The sequence below is a fragment of the Bufo gargarizans genome, chromosome 2, assembly GCF_014858855.1.
Source record: "Bufo gargarizans isolate SCDJY-AF-19 chromosome 2, ASM1485885v1, whole genome shotgun sequence".
Lineage (NCBI taxonomy): Eukaryota > Metazoa > Chordata > Amphibia > Anura > Bufonidae > Bufo > Bufo gargarizans.
The window spans coordinates 669,099,014-669,125,161 of NC_058081.1; positions in this window are offsets into that span (position 1 = coordinate 669,099,014).

Here is a 26,148-nt window from a genome sequence, read left to right on the forward strand (position 1 = left end):
GTGATATCTAATACTGCACTATATAGTCCCAAAAAAAGGATCTGCTTTTTTTAAGATGAGAAAAGAAGAGAAAAAGTTTTTTTACGGTTAAAGTTTTTTTTTAGGGTTTAATTGAGCTAACTCATGAAAACACATAGAAATGATGACTAAACTGTTAGGTAAACGTATGTTACTGAGCTTATCTGTATAATTATATGCTCTGGTGTTTCTAATTAGTTAAGAAGCTTCAAATTTTGGTCTCCAGGTCAGTCGAGGCCATCAGCAAACTTGGTCGTCTCCACTTTGCCATATAAAACTTGAGAAGACCACCACTAATATACAAACAATTAAACAGGGGTGGGTGTAGATGGCTCAAGGGTCCCACCCCGGTATCACTGATTGCATATTAGAGGTTCTCTTCTCAATTTTCTGATGGCCACATCAAACAAAATAATAATAATAATAATAATAATAATAAAAAAAATCTTTATATAGCACCAACTTATTTCTCAGCCCTTTACAATTAGGGGGTTTACAGTCATAAATAACATAGCAACAAACAAGTCAACAAGTAAAACAAGAGGAATGAGGGCCCTGCTTGCAAGAGCTTACAATCTATGAGGAGATAGAGGTGACACAGACGGTAACAAGTGCTTGATTTCTACAATGGTTCGGCCATCTTAAACAATAGGGGAGTAGATATAAAGCTGTCTAAGCCAATCATCAGCCAATGTCTGCAGTGCTTCTAAGTGCATGGGCTGTGGATATCTGATTATGGATCAGGTTCAGAAGAATGAAGCTGAAGGAAAAGGGGGGGGGGGGGTAAAAAAGCTAGATAAGGGATGTGATAGGCCACCATAAATAAAAATGTGTTTTTAGGGAGCTCCTAAAACTATGGATTTGAATTAATCTAATTGTTTGGGGTAGGGCATTCTAGAGAACTGCTGCAGCTCAGGAGAAGTCTTGGAGATGGGAGTGAGAGGTTCGAATTATGGTGGATGTTAGTCGTAAGTCATTGGCTAAATAGAGATGGTAGACAGAAATGAGGGAGGAGATTAGGGGAGTGCAGCATTAAGGAGAGCATTGTGGGTAAGAATGAGGACTTAAAATTGAATCCTGCACTGTATGGGCAACCAGTGCAATGACTGGCACAGGGTGGAGGCATTGGACTGGCAATTAGACAGATAAGTGAGCATGGCAGCTGCATTAAGGATAGGTTGGAGAGGGAAAAGTCTGGTGATGGGGAGACAGCTCATCTGTGTATATTTATAGGCAGATTGTCCTTAATCAATGTTCAATTTGCATTATTTTTTTTTTATTTTCTTCAAGGCAATCTTTGTAACATTCAAAAGATAGATTATTAGGAACACCATACTAATATGGTGTTGGACCCCCTTTTGCCTTCAGAACTGCCTTAATTCTACGTGGCATTGATTCAACAAGGTGCTGATAGCATTATTTAGAAATGTTGGCCCATATTGATAGGATAGCATCTTGCAGTTGATGGAGATTTGAGGGATGCACATCCAGGGCACGAAGCTCCCGTTCCACCACATCCCAAAGATGCTCTATTGGGTTGAGATCTGGTGACTGTGGGGGCCATTTTAGTACAGTGAACTCATTGTCATGTTCAAGAAACTAATTTGAAATGATTCGAGCTTTGTGACATGGTGCATTATCCTGCTGGAAGTAGTCATCAGAGGATGGGTACATGGTGGTCATGAAGGAATGGACATGGTCAGAAACAATGCTCAGGTAGCCCGTGGCATTTAAACTATGGCCAATTGACACTAAGGGGCCTAAAGTGTGCCCAGAAAACATCCCCCACACCATTACACCACCACCACCAGCCTGCACAGTGGTAACAAGGCATGATGGATACATGTTCTCATTGTGTTTACGCCAAATTCGGACCAGGCAACATTTTTCCAGTCTTCAACAGTCCAATTCTTGTGAGCTTGTGCAAATTGTAGCCTCTTTTTCCTATTTGTAGTGGAGATGAGTGGTACCCGGTGGGGTCTTCTGCTGTTGTAGCCCATCCGCCTCAAGGTTATGCGTGTTGTGGCTTCACAAATGCTTTGCTGCATACCTTGGTTGTAACGAGTGGTTATTTTAGTCAACGTTGTTCTTCTATCAGCTTGAATCAGTCGGCCCATTCTCCTCTGACCTCTAGCATCAACAAGGTATTTTCGGCCACAGGACTGCCACATACTGGATGTTTTTCCCTTTTCACACCATTCTTTGTAAACCCTAGAAATGGTTGTGCGTGAAAATCCCAGTAACTGAGCAGATTGTGAACTACTCAGACCGGCCCGTCTGGTGCCAACAACCATGCCACGCTCAAAATTGCTTAAATCACCTTTCTTTCCCATTCTGACATTCAATTTGGAGTTCAGGAGATTGTCTTGACGAGGACCACCACCCTACATGCATTGAAGCAACTGCCATGTGATTGGTTGACTAGATAATCGCATTAATGAGAAATAGAACAGGTGTTCCTAATAATTCTTTAGGTGAGTGTATATGGTGTCAATTAGAATTTGACTTTATGGTTGAACATGTCACTTTCCTTACATGTGAAGATAAGAATGTGTCATCATGAAATGCTCAGTGAGTCTCTTAGCATCAGCTTTTCAATTAGCAACTGTTAGTTAGCCTTCCGCCATCTCCTCCGTTGTGCCTAGCTCTTTCTTTAGATTATAAAGTATTTTATCATTAGGAAGATTGACACTTTAATTAAAGGTTCATTGTTACACTTATAATAATGTTATTTCGGAATATGTTAGCTAACCAAGACAACTAAACCAATAACCAGGAAAAATGAGGAAACATTGGCAAATAAATAATAATGTATAAATGCTTATTGGAATACACATCACATAATTATTTTTAAAAATGCAGCGGAAAAAAACCCTCGGGCACGATGGAAAATGCTCAAAACTCAATATTGAGTATATGAACAATTCAGCCATAGATATTCTGTAATACTGTTTGGCCTATGCTAGTGCAAATATTCCCTATAAATAAGCAAATATAGAAGAATAATAAAGATATATATATATATATATATATATATATATATATATATATGGAAAAGGAAAAATGATGGCGGCACCAGAAAAAACAAGAAGGGTGCTAGGTCCAGGGATGTAGCAGCGTGTTTCATCTTTATATATATATATACACACACTGATGAGCAAAAGGGTAACAATGTTTTGAACTTTGACTTTCAGGCTTCATATCTCACTATCCACTACAGGTTTGAGACTGCCATCATTTTATAGACAATCATCTTGGCTATCTCATATCTCATACATAAATTTGACTTGTAACTATTTAGCATAGGATTCGTTATGCAGATTCTTGTCATGTAACTGTATTGTTACTGTTTTGCTCCTGGTGGTGGAACAATCTATTTCTTCTTGTATACTACAAATTAAAACTTGTTCTCACATTCCCTTATAGCGCAAAGTGTTTTAGGATGATTCCCAAGCAAAAGGTCACTAGCTCAAATTCAGGAGCAGCCATGAAGAAGAATTTGCAAGAAAAGAAAAACAGCAGCTCATCGATAGCGGTATCTCGGCCAAGAAAATTACCAAACTGCATCATGTCAGTTGGAAGAATATGATATGAAGTCCGTCAATCTGTGTCATTACATTAGTTAGTTAGCTCAAAATTTGCAATTTGAACATTCGCCCATTACTAGTCTGGAATGGTGGCTGGAAAATAAATGGTGAAGATACCTCGACTTCAATATGGTCATAAGAGGTGTCAGCTAGTGTTTAGCAAGCATGCTCGGTAGAACACCAATTCGGCTCGAGCATTGCAGTGTTCGGCAAATACCTTGTGTGCGATGCTTGAGTCAGTGTAGCCTCTATTTCTGAAAAGTTTCTGCTGGGATATGAACTCACAACTTTCTACATTACAGGCAAGGACTTTAACCACTCAGCTATGAAGCTAAATGACAAACAGTGGTAGAAAAACCTCATAGTAGTTTGTCATGTAGTAAGTATTATTATAAAGCAGAAGTATAATTTCATATTTCACTGCAGGTTAACATGTAGCTGTATAGCATAGTGGTTAAGGTTCTTAGTTCTAATGTAGATCGTTGTGAGCTCAAATCCTGGCAGAAACATATTCAGAAGTAGAGACTGAATGTAATATATATATATATATATATATATATATATATATAATTTTTATGCCATAATATATATACATATAGTATCATATATTTAGAATATATAATATATTATAATATATGTAAATATATTATGGCTGAAACATCAGCAGTGATTTCCCACATATTATGCATTCATACTGTATATAACAGAAATATGATTTTATCTATCTATATATATATAAATAGAGGCTAAATTAGATTTAAATACACTGGATGTCCCCAAGACCTGACTCCATATATGGACATAGCTATATATGTAGTCAGAGCAGGGACTCCTAAGTTGCAGACTCACACTGGGGGATTCCCTCACTGTACAGCGATCTTCTGCCTAGACCTAAATGGGACCTGGCACCCTCCCCTCTTCAGAGCAGGGGATGCCTGGTTTAATGCTCGGTTTCTCCCATTGACTTCCATTGTGCTCGGGTGCCCTGTAGAGCATGCAGCACAGTGGCCATACAGCGGTTTAACAAGAAAGGTTCCACTGAGAACAGGACTTGCCATGGTTGATCAAAGAAGTTAAGTGCACCTGCTCAGTGTCATATCCAGAGTTTGTCTTTTCAAAATAGACATATCAGTGCTGCCAGCATTGCTGCAGAGGTTAAAGGGGTCTGCCTGTCAGTCCTCAGACCATGTGCCGCACACTGCATCAAATTGGTCTACATGGCTGATGATGCACAAGAAAGCCCACATACAGTTCACTGAAGACAAGCAGACTAAGTACATGGATTACTGGAACCATGTCTTGTGGTCTGATGAGACCAAGATAAACTTATTTGGTTCAGATGGTGTCAAGTGTGTGTGGTGGCAACTAGGTGAGGAGTACAAAGACAAGTATGTATTGCCTACAGTCAAGCCTGATTGTGGAGTGTCATGGTTTGGGGCTGCATGAGTGCTGCCAGCTGTGGGGAGCTAAAGTCCATTAAGGGAACCATGAATGCCAACATGAAGTGTGACATACATGATCCCCTCCCTTCGGAAACTGGGTGCAGGGCAGTATTCCAACATGATAATGGCCCCCAAAACACCTCCAAAACAACCACTGCCTTGCTAAAAAACTGAGAGTAAGGATGCTGGACTGGCCAAGCATGTCTCCAGACCTAAACCCTATTGAGCATCTATGGGATATCCTCAAACGGAAGGTGGAGGGGAGCAAGGTCTCTAACATCCACCAGCCCCTAATGTGATTATGGAGGAGTGGAAGAGGATTCCAGTGGCAACCTGTGACACTTTAGTGAACTCCATGCCCAAGAGAGTTAAGGCAGTGCTGAAAAACTATGGTGGCCACACAAAATATTGACACTTTGGGCACAATTTGACAATTTTCACTTAGGGGTGTACTCACTTTTGTTGGGTTGTTGAGGAGGAGTTTTATAGGTTAGATAGTTCCCTGTGCAGTACCATTTATTTGCAAACTTTCTTATTACAGTATGTACCATACCATGCCCAAGAATATAATCATACTGTGTACAAAGGCTGCCCAAGCATTAAACTAGGTGATAAGGTTGTGTCTTGTACAGAAGATTATTTTCCAAAGGTTCTGGCACCAAGTCTTGGATGAAGGTTGTAAGCTCAGGGTGCATGTGTCATAGTAACCAGAACAAAACCTGAATATGCTGTAGTTTTGCTGCAAAGCTCCATCTAGAAGGGGGTTACTGGTATGTAATCTGTGGTTTAGAGGTGGTAGGAAAACAGTAGGATCTCAAAAAGGCAAGACATCAAGGTTAAATCAGTGAATTTGATTTGAAAAGTAGTGGCATCCTACACCGTGTAGACCAGGGCTGGCCTACCTCCGGCTCTCCAGCTGTTGCAAAACTACAACTCCCAGCATGCCCAGACAGCCTACAACTATCAGCCTACAGCAGGGCATGGTGGGAATTGTAGTTTTACAACAGCTGGAGAGCCGCAGGTTGGCCAGCCCTGGTGTAGACCATGAAACTTTGGGGGTTGCTTGGTCTTAAAAAGGTTGGTAGAATCCTGGAGGTTTAACCTTGAACTTGCCATCCTAGCCCATGATATGAGATGTGGAGAGGGAGGCTTAAAGTTGTATCTCCATCTTGAACTTGCCATCCTAGCTCACGATAAGGGATGTGGAGAGGGAGGCTTAAAGTTGTATCTCCATCTTGAACTTGCCATCCTAGCTCACGATAAGGGATGTGGAGAGGGAGGCTTAAAGTGGTATCACCATAGACATCTTAAATTGGGTAACCTGTTACATGTGCACTTGGCAGCTGAAGGCATCTGTGTTGGTCCCATGTTCATATGTGCCTGCATTGTTGAGACAAATTAAATGTAAATATATGCAAATGAGCCTCTAGGAGCAACTGGGGTGTTGCCGTTACACTTAGAGGTTCTGCCTGCTGCAACCTTTGCACTTTGACAGAGCCAGGCAGGTTTGATAACATTTTCACTGCCTGGCCCTGTCAATCGAAGTGCAGAGGGTGCAGAAGTTGCAGAGAAAACATCTAGGTGTAACGGCAACACCCCCATTGCTCTTAAAAGCCCATTAGCATATATTAAAAAATCATTTATCTGAGCAATACAGGCACATATGAACATGGGACCAACACAGATGCTTTCAGATGCCAAGAGCACATGCAACAGGTCAGTCAGTTTCATACGTACAAATCTGCTGATAGATGCCCTTTAAACAATAGCCCACCATCTCCAGAATGGGGGTCCTCCAGCCCCTCATCCAGAAAGGTAGTATAGAGAGAGGTGATTCTGGCTTTCACCATTCTTGTCTATGCAAGCCATGGCTTGGCTGTTTTCAGCACATGCACAACATCCTTTCCATTCACTCCTGCCTCAACAGCTGGGATAGGGGGTCAGGGGACCTCTATTATGGAGATAGCTGCAGGTTCCAGAGGTGGAACTTTTGTCATATTAGTATTCAGTTTCTGATGGTATAAGAGAGACATTTTAATTGATTTAGCATGTTCTTGAATAGCAGCACATCAGTCGGATTCATGTTTCGGAGACTGTTTGCTGATCTCTCCTTATTCTAATCCATATCTGGAGTTATATGTTGTATACGTATTGATAAAATTAAATGCTGCTTTCAAGAAGAAAAATCTATTATCTTGTAACTAGCTTGTTAAAGCAATTTACAATTCAGCTACAGAAATCATTTTTCACAACAAGAGTTTATTGAATTTGTTGCAACCGTTTCTTCATCATCTCTATCTAGTAAATACCTACTTCCTCCATGAAATAACTAGTTCTGTTGCATCTTTTCTTATAAGGGCGTGTTCTCACCAGCGTTAGGAATTCCGTTACGCCTCATTCACACGTCAGTGTTTTGGTCAGTGATTTCCCTCAGTGATTGTGAGTAACGTTGAGCAAACTTGCGATGTGCAAATTCGGCGTTCGGGTTATCTAAGAATTCCGTAATGGATTCCATTATCACGGACCATAATGGAATTCTATGACAGCATGCACCACTGAAGCCTGAAGTCCGTATTGCATTACATCATAATAGAAGTCTTTGGCCAGCATAGACCTTTATTATGATGGAATGCAATACGGAATGCCTCTCCGTGGTGCATGCCATCATAGAATTCCTTTATGGTCCGTGGTAACGGAATTCATTACGGAATTCTTACATAACCCAAACCTTGTTCGCCGAACTTGCAAATAGCAAGTTCGTTCAACACTAATTGTGAGCCAAAACCAGGATTGGAGCCTCCACAGACATAAGGTATAAAGGAAAGATCTGCACCTGTTCTGTGTTTACAGCCACAGTTTTGTCTCACAATCACTGATGGAAATCTCTGACCAAACACTGACATGTGAATGAGGCATTATAATGGAATATAACAGAATTCTACTACAGAATACAAAACAGAACCCTTTGGCCCCTTGCAGACGAGCGTGTCCGGATTAGGTCTGGATGCGTTCCGGGTGCATTGAGGCAAACACGCGTGAGTAGGTACGCAATTGCAGTCAGTTTTGACCGTGATTGTGTTCCGATGTTCAGTTCTTATTGCACCCGCACGATAAAAAACTGAATGTGGTACCCAGACCCGAACTTCTTCACAGAAGTTCGGGTTTGGTATCGGTGTTGTGTAGATTTTATTATTTTACCTTATAACATGGTTATAGGGGAAAATAATAGCATTCTTAATACAGAATGCTTAGTACAATAGAGCTGGAGGGGTTAAAAAAATTAAAAATAATGCATTTCACCTTAATCTACTTGTTCGCGCAGCACGGCTTCTCTTCTGTCTTCATCTTTGCTGTGCACAGGAAAAGGACCTTTGATAATGTCAATTCGCTCATCACATGCTCTTTCACCGTGGCGATGGATCATGTTACGGACCATGTGATGAGCGCAGTGATGTCACCACAGGCCCTTTTCCTGTGCACAGCAAAGATGAAGACAGAAGAGATGCCGCTGCGCGAACAAGTGGATTAAGGTGAGTTAAATTATATATATTTTTTTAACCCCTCCAGCCCTATTGTACTAAGCATTCTGTATTAAGAATGCTATTATTTTCCCTTATAACCATGTTATAAGGGAAAACAATAATGATCGGGTCCCCATCCCGATCGTCTCCTAGCAACCGTGCGTGAAAATCACACCGCATCTGCACTTGCTTGAGGATGCTTGCGATTTTCACGCAGCCCCATTTTCTTCTATGAGGCCTGCGTTGCGTGAAAAACACACAATATAGAACATGCTGCGATTTTCATGCAACGCAAAAGTGATCCGTGAAAATCACCGCTCATGTGCACAGCCCCATAGAATTGAATGGGTCCGGGTTCAGTGCGGGTGCAATGCGTTCTCCTCACGCATTGCACCCGCGTGGAAATCTCGCCCGTGTGAAAGGGGCCTTTAAGAGGAATTGCGTTTTGCTCCGTCCTAATACATGTCTATGTGTCAAATAATTTATTTTCTTCTGTTGCACTTGACAGAAAAAAAAACTGACAACAGGACATTTTTTTCCATCATGTGTAACAGAACAAAACAGAACCGTTATTTGTGCCCACAGACGTGTTCATTTCTATGGGACCAATTCCTAAATCATGGTATGCTTGTACACCAATTAGTGGGACACATGTACAGAGATGATTTATATGGTTTCCATTAATAGCTGAGAAAACTGTCCTATGGATCCCGTCTAAAGATGAGGAGAAGGCCGCTCCTCGGTACATGGAATGCCATTCATGACAAAGTATTTTGCGTAGCAAATTACATTTCTTTGTGAAAATTCGTCGAAGCAGCCAAATCAAATTTTTGATAACTTACTAGTTATGATTACGCTGCAATCCAGCAAGGGATAGGAAAAAGCTCCCATGTGAGCTCCAATGGTCCCAGCCACCAGAGGGGCTGGCACCTTTTTCTATAGTGTGTAAGCACGGCTACCAATTCTGCATTACAGGATGGTCATAATCCCTGGATATGAGCAGTGTATAATTTGATGGAAAAAGGAATCCAGCCAGCAAGGGGGGCAATATGGACAATCCCAATGCATTAGTAAGTGCCTTGTATTAACTTTGTCTTGAATGATAAATGACATTTGCTGAAGTGAGGCAACCCCTTTAAAGGTTATCTATGTGATTAAGTCTCTGCCCCCCGCCATAGCACCCCTTAGATCAAGTTTCCAATTCTCTCTGATAGAATCATGTAATTGGCTTCACTACTCTGTCCTTGGAAGCCATAATGCTAGTGTGAACAGAGCCTAAAAAGCCTTCTCATATAACTTCAGCTTTTCCATACACTGTCCTCCCCACTCTGCAACCTTTATAAGATAATGTTGCAGCAATGGGAAAAGATCAATATACAGTAATACAATACACAATATATCTGAAGCTTAGTATATTTTACAATTGCAAGATAACTATTTTAAACTTGGAATATTACTGTGTCTACTTTTTAAAATATATAGAGGGTAAAGAAATCCAGCAAATTAGAGGATTATGTAAACCTTAAACTGCCACTCATCGCTACGTTTATAAGAATAGAACATTGCCGAGAACATTGTGTACATTTAACAATACACAAGACTGATGCTTCAGATTCTCAAAGAATGAATAAAAAATGGTTCATCCCCTCCGCCTATAGCCATGCGCTGAGTATTAATAGACTGTAAAGAATAGATTATGTCAGTTATATCATCATCTAAGGGCTTTTCAGCAAGTTCGAAACTATGAAACCCAATAAATGAAATAGTAGTTGAGATAAAATAGAAAAAGAATGATACGGATTATTTTGACACCCTCTCTATTTATGTACCCTATGAGGACTTCACTAAGTACCCCCCTCTATTTAAATGGGCTAATGCAGTAACATGGGAAATGTGCAGCTGCTTCTTAATTGCTAGTGTTGATCGAGCATGCTCGGCGTGGTGTTCGGCTTTAGCACGTCGATGCTCGGCACATGGTAGTATTCGGCCGAACATCTCATGTGCTCAAGCGCAATGCTCGAGTATCCTCCCCGCACGTTTGTTGGCTGCTACGCAGCCAATAAACTTGCAGTTAAGTACTGCCATTCACTGTAATGCGGTAACCATGTCGGTTACTGGCATTACAGTGATTGGCTGGCAGGAACGCATCATTGGGTGCTATAGAGCACCCAATGAAACGTGTTCGGCTCAGTGTTAGTCAGGGAGAGCTGTGCTGAAGAAGGGAAAGATAGTGTAGAGAGTGAAATTATATATATTTTTTTAAGTTGAAAAACTCAACAAAGACCCAAAAGTCTTTTCAAGGATTATTGTTGTGTGTGGCAGCAGCAATATATATTTTTAGTGCAACCTGCGCTAAATTGTTAAAACTTTACAGACCCCAAAGTCCTTTTAAGGACTATTGTGTGTGACAGCAGCAATATATATTTTTAGTGCAACATTATCTGCGGTATATCTCCTGTGTGACGTTTCCACATCCAAATAACATTTTAAATTTGTTTGCGCATACACTTACAAATCCTACGGTACTGTACGTGTGACATACTTTCAAACATATTTTGTATATACATTTTTTGTTTATACATTTTATATGAAGAAGCGAGCAGTAAGGGACATGGAAGTGGCCAGGATGATGATGATGGTGCATGAAGAGACAGTGGCCCTGGGTGCGTTGAAACTGTGCCTGCTGCCAGAGCACAGGAAAAACAATCATACATGATACCTAGCTTCATGTCCCAGTTTGCAGGGCAGCGCAGAACAACGCTCTTGAAGTCAGACCAGTGCGACCAGGGTGTCGGTTGGATTGCAGCAGATAATGCTAAGAGTCGGTTAAGCACCACCCTGTCTTCCAAGAAGTCCAGTCTCCGTAGCCAATATCCTGGTCAACACAATCCTCACCCTGACCCTCCTTCCTTCCACCATGGAGAGTCATGCCAAACAAATGATCCCACACTCGGATATTCCAAGAAGCTTTTTTCAGCACCATTCCTTCATTTGGGCCTCTCGACAAACCCGCTTGAAGAGGGACATGAGATCTTGTGCCCTGATTCCCAAACTCTTGAGCATCCACAGTCACAAGAAGATGACGGTGGCAACGTCAATTAGTGTTTCACGGGGTGGATGATGATGATGAGACACAGTTGCCAATAAGTCAATGGCAATTAGTGTCTGAAGAGATTAATGATGAGGATGAGACACAGTTGTCAATAAGTGTGGTTGTTGTTAGGTCAACAAGTCAGGAGGATGACCAGAGTGAGGAATTGGAAAAGGAGGTGCTGGACAATAAAATCACTGACCCAACCTGGGAAGGTGGCAAGTCCAGCAAAAACAGCAGTACAGAGGGGGAGGGATCCCCAGCACCGCAACAGGGTGGAAGAGGTAGTGGGGTGTCAAAAGGGAGAAAGTGGGCCACACCAAACAGGCCTGCAACTGTTCCCCGGGGCACACCCTTAAGGAAATCTTCCTTACCAAGGGGTAAGTGTTCCACAGTCTGGCACTTTTTTGAGGAAAGTGCAGACGACAAAAGAATTGTAATTTGCAACCTGTACCATACAAAAATGAGCAGGGACATGACCACTAGCAACCTCACCACCACCAGCATGATCCGCCACATGGCATCAAAGCACCTTAATAGTTGGGCCAAATGCCTGGGTCCACAATCTGTGTCTGCGGGTCACAGTGCTGGCCAATCCCCTGTTGAAGGCGCAGGCCCGAATGCCTCCTGCCCTGCACCTTGACCTTCGCAAGCACCATCAGCAACCACATCCACTTCCGTGTCCCAGCGCAGCGTACAAATGTACTTTCCCCAGGCATTTGAACGCAAGCGCAAATACCCAGCCACCCACCCACAGGCCATAACACTAAATGCACAACTTTCCAAATTACTGGCTCTGGAAATGTTGCAATTTAGGCTTGTGGACACTGAGGCCTTCCGCAGCCTGATGTCGGCAGCCGTCCCTCGTCACGCAGTCCCCAGCCACCACTATTTTTCAAGGTGTGCTGTGCCCACCTTACACCAGTATGTGTCCCGTAACATCAGCCGTGCCCTGACCAAAGCAGTTACTGGGAATGTCCACTTAACCACTGACACATGAACAAGTTCTTTTGGCCAGGGACACTACTACATTTCCCTGACGGAACACTGGGTGAACGTTGTGGAGGATTGGAGCGAGTCGTGCCCTGGGATGGCAAGGATTACCAACGGCAAGGATTGCGGGCCCTAATTCCATCAGGGTTTCCACCACCACCTACGTTAGTGGCTCAAACCCCCACTTATCCTCCTCTTACTCCACTTCCACATCAGAATTATCCTCTTGCAGCACCAGTCAGCCATCAGTCGGTAGCTGGAAGCAGTGTAGCACTGCAGTGGGGAGGCGTCAACAGGCCGTTCTTAAGCTGATCTGCTTAGGATACAAACAGCACACCGCCGCAGAGCTGTGGCAGGGGATAAGAGACCAGAGCTGTGGCTCTCGCCACTCAACCTAGAACAAGGCATTGTTGTTTCTCATAATGGCCGTAACTTGGTGGCGGCTTTGGAGCTCGGCAAGCTCACACACATCCCATACCTAGCCCATGTCTTCAACTTAGTGGTTCATCGGTTTCTCAAAACCTACCCCAATTTGCCTGAGCTAATAGTGATAGTGCGCCACGTGTGGGCCCATTTCCGCAAGTCATCGACAGCATCCGCCAGCCTGTCTACGCTGCAGCAGCGATTACAATTGACCAACTGTTGTGCGACGTGAGCACGTGCTGGAACTCAATGTTCTACATGTTGGCCAGGCTTTGTGAGCAGCAAAGGGCAGCTGCCCTGTAAGCGTCCTCAATGATCCCTCTGTGCCTTACAACTACTGGGTGTCCAAGCTGGACACGTGGCACGAACGGTTGCTCAACGCCTTGGAGGTGCTGGCCTGCTCTGCCATCAGCATTTTGTCAGAGCGGGTATTTAGTGCTGCTGAGGGCATAATAACTGATTTGCACATCCGCCTGTCAACTGAAAATGCTGACAGGTTGTCTCTTATAAAAATTAACAAGGCCTGGATTGCCCCTGACTTCTCGACTCCACCAGAGGAAAGCAGCTGAACATAAAGGCACTTTAAATGTGTTTTTTTTATAATGTACTGAATACACTGTATTCCCATGCACAACTTCAACCACAAAAAAAGTATATGGTTCAATCTTCCTTTTCTCATCCTCTTCCTCCTCCTTTTCCATCATATCAACATTCTTATTTGTCTACCCTCGGTCCAAATGTTGTAGAGGGTCAGCTCACATGCAAGCCCTCGCATATAAGGTTTTAGTGGGTCAGCTCACCAGCAGGCCCTCACCTACAATCTTTTAGAGGGCCAGATCACCTGCAGGCCCTCACATGAAATAATTTAGAGGGTCAGCTCACCTACAGGCCCTCACCTACAATCTTTAGAGGATCAGCTCACCTGCAGGCCCTTGCATATATTGTTTTTGAGGGTCAGCTCACCAGCAGGCCCTCAACCATAATGTTTTAGAGGGTCAGCTCACCAGCAGGCCCTCACCTACAATTTTTTGAGGGTCAGCTCACCGGCAGACCCTCGTATTATAATGTATTTTAGGGTCAGCTCACCAGCTGGCCCTTAACCATAATGTTTTAGAGGGTCAGCTCACCAGCAGGCCCTCACCTACAATCTTTTAGAGGGTCTGCTCACCAGCAGTCCCTCGCATATAATGTTTTTGAGTCTCAGCACACCAGCAGGCCCTCAACTATAATGTTTTGCAGGGTCAGGTCTCCAGCAGGCCCTCGTCCATAATTTTTTCAATGGTTAGCTAAGCATCAGGCACTCACCCATAATATATATATATATATATATATATATACATATATATATATGTGTATATAGTGGGGATTAGCTCCGGTACACAGGGTGTGTGGACGCAGTACAGAGGCAAATTACCAGTTCTAAAATTAAACTTCCGTGTTTATTCACACATAAGACTAAAACAAAACGTCACTTTGCAGTCTTGGTGTTCACACACAATGGAAAGGCCACTAAGCAAAAATCACCTTGTTGGAAGTTCTACTTCCAGCAGTCTATAGCAGGCTTTTAGGGGGCCTGTTTCCTCTAAACATGGGTCACAGCCCTCCAGCACGGCACAAGCCTCAGATCCCAGCACACACACACGTTGCTGATGAGCCCAGCTGTCTTTTAAGAACAGCTTGGTGCTGCCAAAAGCCAGGCCGGCACTTAAAATCCAGTCCAGTCTTTGACCCTACCTGGCTGCAAATCAGCCTAGCAGCACACGATGGGAGGAAAATACCTGTGTTCAACCGTGAGGGTAAACACTCGCCAGACAATGTACTCGGGACAGGGCGTTTCCCTGTAACCTGCCTGCCCTGTGTTCCACTTTGAATTTAAAGTTCTGTATGGATAGGAATCATTGGGTGACCAGGGCAATTCTGTCTTTGGCCTGGCTTATCCACTTGAGAGGGGAGTGATTGGTCATCAAGTGGAATTATCTCCCCAACAAATAATAGTGGAGAGACTCGAGTGCCCACTTGATAGCCAGGTACTCTTTCTCCACTATACTGTACTGACTGAGGAAGACAACGGGATGCTCCTCCCCGTTGACTACCTGGGACATTACAGCACTGAGGCCTATTTCGGAGGTGTCCGTCTGTACTATAAATTCCCGCTGGAAGTCGGGCATCACCAAAATTGGGGACCCACACAGGGTCGACTTCTAAGCGGAGAATGCCTCTTCTGTCCGATCATCCCAGTGAACCATCACGGACTTATGTCCCTTCAAAAGCCCTGTCAGCCCTGTGGCATTGCTATTGTAGCAGTGGGGGAGAAGCCTCATGTAATAGCCCACCATCCCCAGGAATGACTTTACTTGCCTAGAGGTGACAGGTCGGGGCCAATTCCGTATTGCCTTTATTTTGTTTACTTGGGGTTTGATGACTCTGTGCCCAATGACATACCCTAGGTATTTAGTCTCCTCTAACCCTATCGCACATTTCTTTTGGTTAGCTGTTAGTCCAGCCTTGCGAAGGGAGTCCATTACAGCCTGTACTTTGGGCAGGGGACTTTCCCAGTCAGAACTGTGAATGATAATATCATCCAGGTAAGTTGAGTCATACCGCCGATGTGGACGAAGCACAATGTCCATTAGACGTTGAAAAGTGACAGAGGCGCCATTCTTTGATAATCGGGAGAGGTACTAGGGGACTACGGAAATGTGGCTGAGGGCTAGTTATCTGGCAGGTCGGGGAAGACTTACAAAACTCTTCCACTTATTTGAATATGCTGGGCCAGTAAAACCACTGTAGAATACGATCCTGAGTTTTCTGAAGCCCCAGGTGACCCCCAAGAACATGTTGGTGGGCTAGATCTAACACAAGCTTGCGATAAGCCTTGGGGACCACCAACTGTTTAATAGGCTCACCCTGTAGTTGGTTTACCCGATACAACATATACTGATGAACCACAGAACGGGGAAACACTAATTCTGCCCCAGGTTGTTGTGGTTCACCATCTACTATTAACAGATTAACAATCCTGACGTTAGGTGGTACCAAAATTTTCCCCGGAGACATTGAGGTCTGCCAATTCTGGACCAGGCGGCAAGTCCTCCATGTTTCCCACCATCACACTTAGCTGGGTTGTTTCCCCCTCTTCTGCCGAAGTGGGGGTCACCCCTACCCCTGGCCCTTCGGTCTCAGGTTCCCAGGGTTCTGGTCTCCCCTCTGAGATGAGCCACTCTGCTGGGGTTACCCCTGTCTCATGGGTATCAGTCACTCTCATAGCAGGCCACAGTGTCAGGAAGCCCGAGAAGTCTCTCCCCATTATAAGTTTGTAGTGTAAATTTGGGGCAACTGCCATTTTGTGAGTCCATCTGCCAGCCCCTGCGGTTAGAGACACCAGGGCGGTGGGATAGTCTTTTAAGTCTCCATGGATGCACATGACCCCGACTTTCTTTGCTGACTGTACCAGGGGAACTCTTACTAGGGACACCAGACTCCCTGAGTCCAGCAATGCCTCCACTGGAGTGTCTCCTACCTTCATCTGGCACAGGTGGTTTAGAGTTTTTGGGGTACTTGCTGTCACACAGCTTCCTGGCATATAGCGACTGACGGGGCCTTTATGGGGCCTGTTTCCCCAGCGTGCAGCTCTCAGCCCTCCAGCATGGCACAAAGCCTCAGATCCCCAAAACAGAGACCTCTCTGCTGAGCCCAGCTGCCTATTTAAAAACAGCCAGATGCTGCCATAACCCAGACCGGTATTTGACCTCACCTGGCTGGACACCAGCCCAGCCGCACATGCTGGGAGGAAAATACCTGCCTTGCCAGACACAACAGTAAATGCCATAGACTAAATGAAGTACTGAACTCTGTATGATGGCAGATACAACAAAGATTATGTATGCAAGAAGTATGTCTGGGCCCCAGTGTCTTCCATGACAATATAGCTAAAACAAATCGCACATCATGCAATCTTACATCCATGGACTATGCCCTACATAACCTGCTACTTATTTCATAATTTATGGACCCATTAAAGGTCCTCTTTAAGAAAAAAAATTGCCCTGGTTAGCTTGTGGCCTTGAGGGTGCTCTTTTATTTGGAGAGACCAATCTGCATGATGTGAATTGTATGTAGACAACACTGCTCTCAATTTCTGGGAATAATATATGAACTCACATATCTTAATTCAGATGGCATCAGATAGGCTTGCTGTTCTTTCCTTTTTGGATTTTTTTTTTAAAAATATCTTTACTAGAAACCCAAAAGTATGCAAATTAGCTTACCTAACAAAAAGGAATAGAGAGGGTGTCCTATCTAATGCAAGCAAAATTAAAGGGGTTGTCTCATCTCGCTGTTACTTGGGCGAGATGAGACACAGTTCCGACCACCTCCCAGCTGGGAAACAGCAGAGTGCTCTGGCTGTGCCTAAGAGCTACTGAAACAGCGTAGCACAACAAGCTATGTTGTTTCCCTAACTCAGAAAGAGACATTCCCTTTAAAGATATTTGAATACCTTTTTCCCAGAAACCGAGAGCAGCGTTGCCTGGCATAAATAATTCAGCATGCATATTTGTTGGTTGCCATAATGGTGATAAGCACCCCTAAGAATACCCCCAAGGCCACTCAGTTAAGCAGGGCACTTTTCCTTACGTTTGTAGTTTGCAGTGTATTCTGGATAGGATGTTCTGTTCCCTTGTAATTCTGAATGGAGAAAAGACTTCTCAATTTCAGTGGGATATTACATGTGGGTCTTCCTAATTTACCTGAAATGAGTTCTACAATTAGTATAATCCATTTGCTCATAATATGCCACTGTAAAAGAGATGTGCAAGTCAGTTCCAAAAGGAGAAAAGTACTAATGTCCCCATATGATATTTCTCTGAGATATGAAAGTCAGTTCTCCTTCCAAAAGGACAGGAAAACTGAGCATTACAAGACAAAATTATTCTGGTTAGCTAAGTGGCCTTGGTCAAGGTCTTAAGTGTGCTCTTTCTCATTAGGGAGACTGCCTATTATGCACTAGAATTGAAGTCCAGCCAATGCTGCTTTGTCTTTATGGGAAAAATATAAGCAAATTAGCATATCTTACATCTACTGGAATCAGATAGGCTTAGCTACCACCAGGGAAAAATATTATTATGAAAAAGCACTGATTTAACAGTTAAAGCTGTGGTAGCTAAGCTCCGGCACTCCACCTGTGGTAAAATTAAAACTCCCAAGCTGCACACTTGATTGGCTGCTAAAGGAATAGAGCATACTAGGAGTTGTAGTTTCACCATATCTGGAATGATGGGGGTTAGCCATCACTGAGTGAGAGGCTACTACCAGGGGAAAACCTTTTCATGAAAATAACCCTAAACCTATCTCATGCCTGTAGAAATAAGATATTCTAATTTACATATTGGTTTTCCAAGAAAAAGCACACCCAAGACCCAGACAAAGGCCTCTCAGCTAAACAGGGCAATGTTCTATAAAGACACTCAGTTTTCTTGTCCTTTTGGAAGTATAACTGCCTTGCACATATTATTGAGAGTAGCATAATAAGACATTTGAAATTCTTGTCCTTTTGGAAGGACAAATGACTTGCACATCTCTTTTTCAGAGGAGTATTTTGTGTATTTATCTCATTTGCTCAAAACAAATCACAGTTGGTAGAATTGGTTTTCTTATCTCTAATGCAAATAGAATTATAAGGACAGCCTATGCAACTTTCTTTGTTTTTTTCCGCTAAATTGAGTAATTCTCTGCAGTGATAACTCTGCTCATTTGTATATTTCCTTCATGTAAAATGTGAATCTGAATGAAGCAATATTGCCGTGCTTACGGATAACAAAGGTTAGAGGTCTGGTTTCCACAGCAACATTTGACAATCTGTTGACGTTGACCCTCTTTAATGTTTCTTATTAATAAATTATCAGTATTAGTTGAGTTAATTCGATCCTGTATGAATAAAGGTCATAAAACAAGAGCAAGGTAGGGTCGCAGTAATTAGCAACATGAGTCATTTGTAGCGTCTTATGGATGCCTTGTTTCACTGTATTTAATTGGAAGCAATACCATAGAATGCTCGCTGTGTAAGACCGAAGATGTTATTGGGCTGTATGTCACTTCTCCCATACCAAACATAAAGCTTTTCTAATGAACTCTGACCGTTTTATCCAGATAATGAGTCACCCTCGCTAATGTAACCCGTAAAATATAAAAGTCAATATCACATTCAAACCATTGCAAACCGAGAGACATGAATGTGATTTGAATTCTACCACCTTTTGTAGATTAGTTAAAGAGGACCTTTCACCGCTCCTGACAGGCCTGTTTTAATAGCATGCATTTCCCATATAATATCAATTCAGGAGCATCTATTCTTATGGCTCTATGTTGTGCCATTCCTTTATTACTCCTGCTAGAAGTTATAAATGAATTGCTAGCAGTCTGCAGTAAGGGTACAGAGGAGAGGTAACAAGTTGGGGGGTGTACCTTCGCAGTCTGACAATGACAGCACTGATTGGATAGAGTCAGACTGTGCAGGTACACCCCCCCCCCAACTGGTTACCTCCCCTCTGTACCCTTACTGCAGACTGCTATTAATTCATTCATAACTTCTAGTAGAAATAATAAAGGAATGGCACAACATAGAGCCATAAGAATAGATGCTCCAGAATTGTTAGTATGTGTGGAATGCATGAAGCTATTAAAACAGACCTGTCAGGAGTGGTGACAGGTTCTCTTTAAGGTGTTAAATGGGTTCAGAGATTAGAATAAAGAGTCTGTTCATTCCCAGATGCAGCGCTACTCTTGTCCATGGTAGCCCCTGGTTTCGTAGCTTGGCCCCAGACAAGTGAATAAGCTGCAATATCAGACCTTCATGCTGCAGTGATTCTCCATTTTTGCGTGTTCATTTTTTTGTTCCTTACTAGAGATGCGTGAAGCAAGCTTAGGATGTTACATCCAAAGTCGCTTTGTTCAAGACTTCGGATTAATGCTGTACAGAGATTCGTCTCCATACAGTATTAGAATGCATGGGCTTTTAAGTTGCATTACTGAAATAAATTAACTTTTGCACAATATTTTTCGAGTTTCATCTGTATTCCACTCTCCCTTATGGAATGTGGATGAGCAAAAAGGTTCCTAATTTGACTACTTTGTTGAATAACTTCAGCAATTGATTTTAAAAGTGGAAAACCACTTTAAAACTTGAAGCCAAACTCTGCTTCTGTTCAGCGGTACCAGTCAGAACCAAAGCCAAGTTCAGTTTCAAGATTTAAAGTGGTTTTCCACTTTAAAAATTAATTTCTGAAGTTATTCAACAAAGTAGCCATATTAGGAACCTTTTTGCTCATCCACATTCCATAAGGGAAAGTGGCATACAGGTGAAACTCGAAAAATTTGAATATCGTGTAAAAGTTCATTTATTTCAGTAATGCAGCGAGAGATTTCAAGCCTTTATTTGTTATAATTTGGATGATTATGGCTTATAGCTTATGAAAATCTCAGTAAATAAGAATATTACATGAAATCAATAAAAAAGGTTGTTAAATAGAAAAATGTAGGACCTCTGAAAAGTATAATCATGCATATGTACTCAGTACTTGGTTTGGGCCCCTTTTGCATCAATTACTGCCTCAATCTGGTGTGGCATGGATGCTACCAGCCTATGGCACTGCTGAGGTGTCATGGAAGGCCAGAATGCTTCAATAGCAGCCTTCAGCTCTTCTGCATTGTTCGATCTCATGTCTCTCATCTTTCACTTGGCAATGCGCCATTGATTCTCTATGGGGTTCAGGTCAGGCAGTTTGCTACCAATCAAGCACAGTAATCCCATGGTCATTGAACCAGGTTTTGGTACTTTTGGCAGTGTGGGCAGGTGACAAGTCCTGCTAGAAAATGAAGTCACCATCTCCATACAGCTCATCTGCGGAAGGAAGCATGAAGTGCTCCAAAATCTCCTGGTAGACAGCTGCATTGACTCTGGACTTAATGAAGCACAGTACAGTGGACCAACACCAGCAAATGACATGCTTCCCCAAATCAACACAGACTGTGGAATCTTCACACTGGACTTCAAGTATCTTGCATTGTGTGCCTCATTCTTCCTCCAGACTCTGGGTCCTTGGTTTCCAAATGAGATGCAAAAGTTGCTCTCATCAGAAAAGAGGACTTTGGACCACTGAGCAACAGACCAGTTCTTTTTTTCTTTAGCCCAGGTAAGATGCTTCTGACGTTGTTTGCTGTTCAGGAGAGGCTCGACAAGGAGAATACGACATTTGAAGCCCATGTCCAGGATCCGTCTGTGCGGTGGCTCTTGATGCACTAACTCCAGCCTCCGTCCACTCCTTGTGAAAGTCCCCTGCTTGTGCACCATTTTCTTCCACACTTGTCCCTTCCACATAACTTTCTATTAACGTACTTTGATACAGCACTTTGGGAGCATCCAACTTCTTTTGCAATTACCTTTTGAGGCTTTCCCTCCTTATGGAGGGTGTCAATCATGGTTTTCTGCACAACTGTCAGGTCAGCAGTCTTATCCATGATTGTGATTCCTACTGAACCAGACTGAGAGACAATACAAAGGCTCAGGAACCCTTTGCAGGTGTTATAGATTAATTAGCCGACTAGAGTGTGACACTTTGAGCCTAGAATATTGAACCTTTTAACAATATTCTAATTTTCTGAGATTGTAAATTTGGGGTTTTCATAATCTGTAAGCCATAATCATCCAAATTCTAACAAATAAAGGCTTGAAATATCTAGCTTTGCATGTAATGAGTCTATTTAATATATTAGTTTCACCTTTTAAGTTGCATTACTGAAATAAATGAGCTTTTGCACAATATTCAAATTTTTCGAGTTTCACCTTATATACCCCAGGTTGCACTGCCATACATAGGCGGGTGACAGATTAGTCACTGACTATACTAGCGGGTCATACAAGCAGATATTAAAAGCTGAGACTTTTTCCAATATACAGGTCCTTCTAAAAAAATTAGCATATTGTGATAAAGTTTCTGTAATGTACTGATAAACATTAGACTTTCATATATTTTAGATTCATTACACACAACTGAAGTAGTTCAAGCCTTTTATTGTTTTAATATTGATGATTTTGGCATACAGCTCATGAAAACCCAAAGTTCCTATCTCAAAAAATTAGCATATCATGAAAAGGTTCTCTAAACGAGCTATTAACCTAATCATCTGAATCAACTAATTAACTCTAAACACCTGCAAAAGATTCCTGAGGCTTTTAAAAACTCCCAGCCTGGTTCATTACTCAAAACTGCAATCATGGGTAAGACTGCCGACCTGACTGCTGTCCAGAAGGCCATCATTGACACCCTCAAGCAAGAGGGTAAGACACAGAAAGAAATTTCTGAACGAATAGGCTGTTCCCAGAGTGCTGTATCAAGGCACCTCAGTGGGAAGTCTGTGGGAAGGAAAAAGTGTGGCAGAAAACGCTGCACAACGAGAAGAGGTGACCGGACCCTGAGGAAGATTGTGGAGAAGGACCGATTCCAGACCTTGGGGGACCTGCGGAAGCCACCGTGTACAGATGTGTGCAGGAAATGGACTACAGGTGCCGCATTCCCCAGGTTAAGCCACTTTTGAACCAGAAACAGCAGCAGAAGCCCCTGACTTGGGCTACAGAGAAGCAGCACTGGACTGTTGCTCAGTGGTCCAAAGTACTTTTTTCGGATGAAAGCAAATTTTGCATGTCATTCAGAAATCAAGGTGCCATAGTCTGGAGGAAGACTGGGGAGAGGGAAATGCCAAAATGCCTGAAGTCCAGTGTCAAGTACCCACAGTCAGTGATGGTCTGGGGTGCCATGTCAGCTGCTGGTGTTCGTCCACTGTGTTTTTATCAAGGGCAGGGTCAATGCAGCTAGCTATCAGGAGATTTTGGAGCACTTCATGCTTCCATCTGCTGAAAAGCTTTATGGAGATGAAGATTTCATTTTTCAGCACGACCTGGCACCTGGTTTACTGACCATGGTATTACTGTGCTCAATTGGCCTGCCAACTCTCCTGACCTGAACCCCATAGAGAATCAGTTGGATATTGGGAAGAGAAAGTTGAGAGACGCAAGACCCAACACTCTGGATGAGCTTAAGGCCGCTATGGAAGCATCCTGGGCCTCCATAACACCTCAGCAGTGCCACAGGCTGATTGCCTCCATGCCACGCTGCATTGAAGCAGTCATTTCTGCTAAAGGATTCCCGACCAAGTATTGAGTGCATAACTGAACATAATTATTTGAAGGTTGACTTTTTTAGTATTAAAAACACTTTTCTTTTATTGGTCGGATGAAATATGCAAATTTTTTTAGATAGGAATTTTGGGTTTTCATGAGCTGTATGCCAAAATCATCAATATTAAAACAATAAAAGGCTTGAACTACTTCAGTTGTGTGTAATGAATCTAAAATATATGAAAGTCTAATGTTTATCAGTACATTACAGACAATAATGAACTTTATCACAATATGCTAATTTTTTTTAGAAGGACCTGTATTCCTGTCAGGAAGATATCGGAGCCCACAGCTGGGCTGTGAGCTGGATTTCATCACCTTCAGACCGTGTTCACACCATAGTTAGCGCAGAGGTAGGACCCCTTGCGATGCTGAGTGACCGTGACGTGGTGCATGATGGGCTCCGATGTATTCCTGACAGGAATATATTGGCAAAAGTCTCAGCTTTTAACATCTGCTTGTATGACCAGCTAGTATAGTCAGTGGCATATCCGTTTGGTGCATTTTCCTCAGTGATTTATATAATTGTATTTTCATCCACACAATGCTCCGGTCTGTGTAGGATGCTTTTGTGGTGCATGTGGACCGCGCTGGCATCCTCCTTTGTACGCATTAATTGCTCGGGACGGTCGTTTGCTGCGGTCCACATGCGGTGGGACTGCTCCCCCAATGAGAAACACGCCACAGTGTTTGGGGTTTGAGCAGCTCCCCCATACTTGCCACTGTATTTCTGTGGTTCATATGTGGTGGGACTGCTCGCCCAATGAGAAACATGCTACAGTGTTTGGGGTTTGGGCATTTCCCCCATATTTTTTCACCACTATATGTCTGTGATTTTGGGTGACAGATTAGCCCTTGTGTGCAAGCCCTTAACCCCTTAGGGACCCATGACGTACCGGTACGGCATGTTTCCCGAGTCCTTAAGGACCCATGACGTACCGGTACGTCATGAGTTTAAATTGAGATTGTGGCACCCCAGGGGTTAATCCGCACAGGATGCCGGCTGAAATCATTCAGCCGGCATCCTGTCACAACGCCTGGGGGGGGGTCATATGACCCCCCCGTATCGGCGATCGCCGCAAACCGCAGGTCAATTCAGACCTGCGGTTTGTTGCTATTTCTGCTGTTTCTGATCGCCGCGGTCCCTGACCGCGGCGATCAGAAACTTTAGTGTGGCACAAATCTATAGTGATCACCCCCCCTGCACCCCTGCATGATTTTAGCCTGGTGGGAGGTGCAGGGGGGGTGTTGCGGGCGGTGTGGGCGGTGCGGGAGGCGGGCGGTGCGGCAGGCGGGATTGCGATCCCCCGCCCGCCTCCCGCCGAATAATCGTTGGCTTCTAGTGGGTATACCAGGGTGCCAGCACATTGCTGGCACCCTGGTATAAACGGCTGACATCTGTGAATGGATGTCAGCCGTTTAACCCTTTCCATACAGCGGTCCGTACGGACCGCTGTATGGAAAGAGTTAACAGTAAGATGCGGCTCCCTCCCTCTCCCATCGGGGGGCTGCTGTGCCTTTGCAGCCCCCCGATGGGAGAGGGAGAGAGCCCCCAGACAGCCCCCCGAAGCCCCAGTCCTTACCCTTCCCCGTCTGCGAAGTTGTGGCAGACGGGGAAGGTTCCCATGGCAACAGGACGCCTGCTCAGGCGTCCTGCTGTCCATGGTGCTGAACAGATCTGTGCTGAAAGCATAGCTCTGTTCAGTGTAAGTAAAATACAGTACAGAAACATATATAGGTTCTGTACTGTATTATGCAGACACCAAACCCACTGGATCTTCAAGAACCAAGTGGGTCTGGGTCAAAAAAAAAGTAAGAAAAAGTGAAAAAAAAGTGAAAATCAAAAAACACATTTATCACTAATTAAAAATGAAAAAAATAAAATTCCCTACACATGTTTGGTATCGCCGCGTCCGTAACGACCTGATCTATAAAACGGCCATGTTACTTTCCCCGCACGGTGAACGCCATAAAAATAAAAAAATAAAAACTATGAGAAAATTAAAATTTTGCCCACCTTACTTCCCAAAAAAGGTAATAAAAGTGATCAAAAAAGTCGCATGTACGCCAAAATAGTGCCAATCAAACCGGCATCTCATTCCGCAAAAAATGAGACCCTACCCAAGATTATCGCCCAAAAACTGAAAAAACTATGGCTCTTAGACTATGGAAACACTAAAACATCATTTTTTTTGTTTCAAAAATTAAATCATTGTGTAAAACTTACATAAATAAAAAAAGTATACATATTAGGTATCTCCGCGTCCGTATCGACCGGCTCTATAAAAATATCACATGAGTTAACCCCTCAGGTGACCACCGTAAAAAAATAAAAATAAAAACGGTTTAAAAAAAGCAATTTTTTGTCATCTTACATCACAAAAAGTGCAATAGCAAGCGATCAAAAAGTCATATGCACCCCAAAATAGTGCCAGTAAGACAGCCATCTCATCCCGCAAAAAATGAGACCCTACATAAGATAATCGCCCAAAAACTGAAAAAACTATGGCTCTTAGACTATGGAGAAAGTAAAACTTTTTTTGTTTTAACAATGAAATCATTGTGTAAAACTTACATAAATAAAAAAAAAGTATACATATTAGGTATCGCCGCGTCCGTGAGAACCTGCTCTATAAAATTACCACATGATCTAACCTTTCAGATGAATGTTGTAAATAACAAAAAAAAAACGGTGCCAAAAAAGCTATTTCTTGTTACCTTGCCGCACAAAAAGTGTAATATAGAGCAACCAAAAATCATATGTACCCTAAACTAGTACCAAGAAAACTGCCACCTTATCCCGTAGTTTCTAAAATGGGGTCACTTTTTTGGAGTTTCTACT